This window comes from Geotrypetes seraphini, unplaced genomic scaffold, assembly GCF_902459505.1.
Source record: "Geotrypetes seraphini unplaced genomic scaffold, aGeoSer1.1, whole genome shotgun sequence".
Lineage (NCBI taxonomy): Eukaryota > Metazoa > Chordata > Amphibia > Gymnophiona > Dermophiidae > Geotrypetes > Geotrypetes seraphini.
This window is the reverse complement of record NW_022985982.1, coordinates 152,003-156,422: the sequence shown is the minus strand read 5'-3', so window position 1 is coordinate 156,422 and position 4,420 is coordinate 152,003. Positions and strand designations below refer to the sequence as shown.

Genomic DNA, 4,420 nt, shown 5'->3' with positions numbered 1-4,420 from the left:
AAAAATCTCGTCTTTTTATGGAGGTTTGGAATCCTTATATTCAGAATATTTCACCAAAAATATGAAGTTTGGTTATCAATGATTTATATTTAAATTATTCCAGCAGTAAGAAGCAGTAAATACAAACAATAGTACCATTCAGGAAATAACATTTTCAACAATATAATCAGTTCCCCTCCCATCCCCCCCTCCCCTCCCCAAGAATCCATGGCCAGTCCAACAACTGAGAGTGGGAATAAAATCTTAAAGATTTAAAAGTCTACTGCGAGCACGCGGTGTGAGGTCCTGCCAGAAGTGCTCCCACACCTGACAAAATTTGCGACCTGGGCCAAGAGTCAAGTCTCCCACCATTCGTCTCTCCAGTGTTGCGTGCACTATCATTAGGGATCTCCATTGTGCATATGACGGGGGATCACGGGAGAGCCAGTTGGTGAGGATGGCTTTTTTTTCCCATCAAAAGGGCTCTGGAGATAAATGCTGACATTCCCCTGGGTTTGGGCGAGGCTATATTATAAAATCCAAATAACGCCCTCAGTTGCGGAAGCCATCGCCTTCCCCAAAGCGATGTGGTATATAGGCCAAGATGTCTCCAAAACTGTTGGATTGCGGGGCAGGCCCAAAACATGTGACTCAAAGATGTGTGAGCCTGATTGCATTTGGGGCAAGTATGCGACGCAGTAATCCCCATCCGGGCTGCACGTTCCGGTGGAATGTAAAGTCTAAGAACAATTTTCAATTGCATTTCCCAGTGAGTAATATTAGGTGACACCTTCTGAATGTTCTTCAGGACCTGTTGAGCAGTCAACTGGCAATGCAAGTCCTCAGCCTACGTTGTCGCTAATATATCCAGATTCGTACTTGGTTGGCAATCCCGGATCCCCACAATATGAAATCGTAGAGGAATCCTCTGTTGGGCTGAAAGGCTGAAGAGTTCCGAAAGCGCCTCCCTGCAGACTTCAGTAAGGGCAGCCACTGGGAGGGACTGAACATAGTGACGGATCTGGTAATAGGCGAAGAGATCATTAGCCTGTAGGTCAAAAGTTTGTTGCAGCTCGGCATGGGGCCAGGCTCCCCTCCTCCGAAAACAGGTGAAAAAGATATTGTAGACCTTGTGCTTGCCACCTAAGAAAGGTGGCATTTTGCATGCCCGGCTGGAAAGCTCCATTGCCCAGTATAGGCAAATATAAAGACACCCTAGAAGACAATTTGGCTGTTTTACAGACCCATCTCCATGTCCTTCTGGCCGGCGTAAAAATGGGGTAATGAGACACCAAAGGATGCATCGGTTATCAATGATTTATTATGAAAATTAGGTTTACTAATTACATTCTAGTTTTTTTATTTTAATTCTTTATTTTTGTCAACTTTCATCTAGGGTGAGGAATTTCATTTAGGGGCAGATAGTGGGTAGGGGAATGGAATTAAGGGGGGTGTAGATAAGATTGAAGTAATTCATATGGAAATTAAATTTGAAAGAATGATTTAAAACTGATGAGACCAAAGTGGAACATCCTTACACCTGTGCCACAAAAGGAAACACAGGCATCGTCCTGCTATCACCATCCCTACACTAAAGCATTGTGGTGACCCACGATGTGAGGATGCTTTGAAAGATCAAAGGAAGGATGGATAGTGCACAGTCCAGATGGAGCCTGGAGAAAAACATGTTTCAGTCTAGCATAGATCTGGCACGGGGAGAAGATTCATCTTTCAGCAGGTCACTGATTCAAAACCAAAGAACCAACAGTGTGAAGGAAATGAGTGTCCTCGAGTGACTCAGTCAAATCCCTTCATGTTATACCTTGTGCAGCCATACCACTCGCACTGCCCAGAGCACACCTTCTGTCTGATGCTTCAACTCTCCTGGCACCCACAGCTCCTCAAACATGGTTCCAGTTGTTACCTTCTGCACATATCTGTCTCTTGCCCACGGAGTGCATATGTGCACACTTCCCAAATGTGATAGGTAAATGCCATTTTTTGCTGCCAAAGTGCACATATATACACACTTGGAGGAGCATAATCGAAAGAGTGCTGCAAATGATGGGGCTTCCCTCTCCCAATGCATCTTGGGATGCAATGGGAGGGGCTGAAGTCCCTGACTGGCATTTGCAGTACGCGGCCTTGTAGGCAGGAGGGAGTGTGCTTACCTCCTGCTTTTTTCTCATCCAAAGGTATGAGGGTCTGGGAATGTTGGGTGGGGGTGAGGGCTTTTCGGGATGTTGAGATGTTGGGGGGAGGGGTATAGGGTGCCACGGCTCAGCTGATCCTGGCAGGGGCAATCCCCATCAGCTGAGCCACCAGGAATCCCTGAAACTGGCTCAGCTGATGGGGATTCCTCTGTCGCAATCAGCTGATGGGAAGCCTATCTGCTCTTTGGGTGGTGGGAGGGGGATCGTGACCACTGGGGAATAAGAGGGGTGGGGGAGGGTGTCATGCCTTAAATCCTCCAGTGGTCTTCTTGACAGTTTGTGGAACTTAGGCGCAACTCAAAGAGTCTAACTGCCGACATCTAAGTTCCCTCTAGGAAAGTTTTGATTATGGCTGCAGTACGACCAGGTTGAAACCCACCAGATTCCCACCACCCAACACACCCCTTTGATCTCTGGACGCACAGCAGCTTAGAAGTGCTACTGCACATCCAGAAAGTTGATTTTGATTATCGGCACTTGGATATCCCTGTATTAGGATGTCCAAGGGATGACTTAGGCTGGTTTTGGGATGTTTTAAAGTTTTGATTATGAGCCCCATACTGCTTCAGGTCTCCTGTTAGGGAAGGAAGGTAAAATTAAAGTACAAAATAGAAAGAAAAGTATGCTGTATATTATTATGTTGTATATGGTACTGGTTTTAAGCACATTTTCTCCTCCCATCTTTCCAACACTACCATAGAAAACAAATCAGCAATCCTAAACCATGAAAACAACAGTTTTGTGTGTCCAGATGTCGCATCAAGGTGAGGGGTATCTGAGCCTAATGCCAAGCATTTTCACAGAAGTCTGCCCAGTTATTATGTAATTTGTCACTTGTATCCACGGTCCTGGGTGTTGCAGCTCCTAAGATCCATGTTCTCTCCCTCCCCTGCTACAGGTCACGACCTGCCAAATGGAGCAGGACCGGCACTTTCTTTCCCTGCTGGTGGAGCCACGCAGTCTGCTGGTACTCAGCGGGGACATGTACAGCTGCTACCTCCATGGAATCCGCCCTGCCGCCTCTGACTTCATCACTGAGAATGTTGCAAACATCGCCAGCTGCGACTCCCGCTACGGAGACACGCTGACACGGGAGACCCGGGTGTCCCTCACCATTCGTTATGTTCCCAAAGTCCTCAAGACAACCATTGCGTTGGGCAAGAGGAAGTGAGCAACCCTTCATTACCACTTTGCCAGTCACATGGCTTGATCTCGTTCCTGGACATTTTAATTGTGTTGGTTTTTTGGTTAATTTGCAGAATAAAGCTGGACCTTGTTACTGTGTTTTTGAATGAAATAAAGTGTTGGGGGGGGGGGGAGAGAAGCAGCAATAGGAATGGACAAAAGGTTCATATAACTAGATGCTTCAATTGAAAGGGTGCTAATAATAGTCCCTGCTCAGAAGAGCTTACAATCTAATTTAGACAGGATATTTCAGGGTTAGGGAGGTTATAGTGGGTTTAGGTATCTGACAGCAGTGAGGGGAAGTGGGCCTTTAGTTTGGATTTGAACCCTGCCAAGCCAGTCATGCTTAGGAAGGGGGTACGTGCCCCTCTTTCTACAGCTAGGTCATAGAAACATGATGGCAGATAAAGGCCAATTGGCCCATCTAGTCTGCCCGTCCGCAGTAACTGTTATCTCTTTTTCTCTCTGAGAGATCCCATGTACTTATCCCAGGTCCTCTTGAATTCGGACACACTCTCTGTCTCCACCACCTCTTCTGGGCCAATGATTCTCAACCCAGTCCTTCAGATGCCACCATCCAGGCAGGTTTTCAGGATATCCATAATGCATATGACTCGGTTACATTTGCATTAAAAGGGAGGTAGTGCATACAGTTTTATCTCCTGCTTATTCAGTGTGGATATCCTGAAAATCTGCCTGAATGGTGGTGTCCAAGTACTGGGCTGAGAAACCCTGATCAAGGCATTATCCCCTCCATACATAAACAAGACAGAATTTATATCCGACAATGAAGAATAACCCTTATATGGCTGCTATTAAAATAAAAATGCTGACCACGTGAGGCTTGTCCTTTTATTTTACTGAATGTTAGAAGCGATGGCTGCCACACAGCCTCAGATAGGAGAACTGACCAGCATCGCTGCCACAATTGGGGCAGTCATGGAGTCATAAGAACATAAGCGTTGCCTCTGCCGGGTCAGACCAGGGATCCATCGTGCCCGGCAGTCCGCTCCCGCGGCGGCCCCCCAGGTCCATGACCTGAA

At 46.7% G+C, this 4,420-nt stretch overlaps 1 long non-coding RNA gene across 1 annotated transcript; it reads left to right on the top strand.

Moving 5' to 3' along the window:
- Window positions 1–2,871: 2,871 nt before the first annotated feature.
- On the top strand, window positions 2,872–3,478 carry LOC117352513. Its single transcript, XR_004537709.1, has 2 exons — window positions 2,872–2,956; window positions 3,091–3,478. It is a non-coding gene; the product is annotated as an uncharacterized LOC117352513 (long non-coding RNA).
- Window positions 3,479–4,420: the final 942 nt, after the last annotated feature.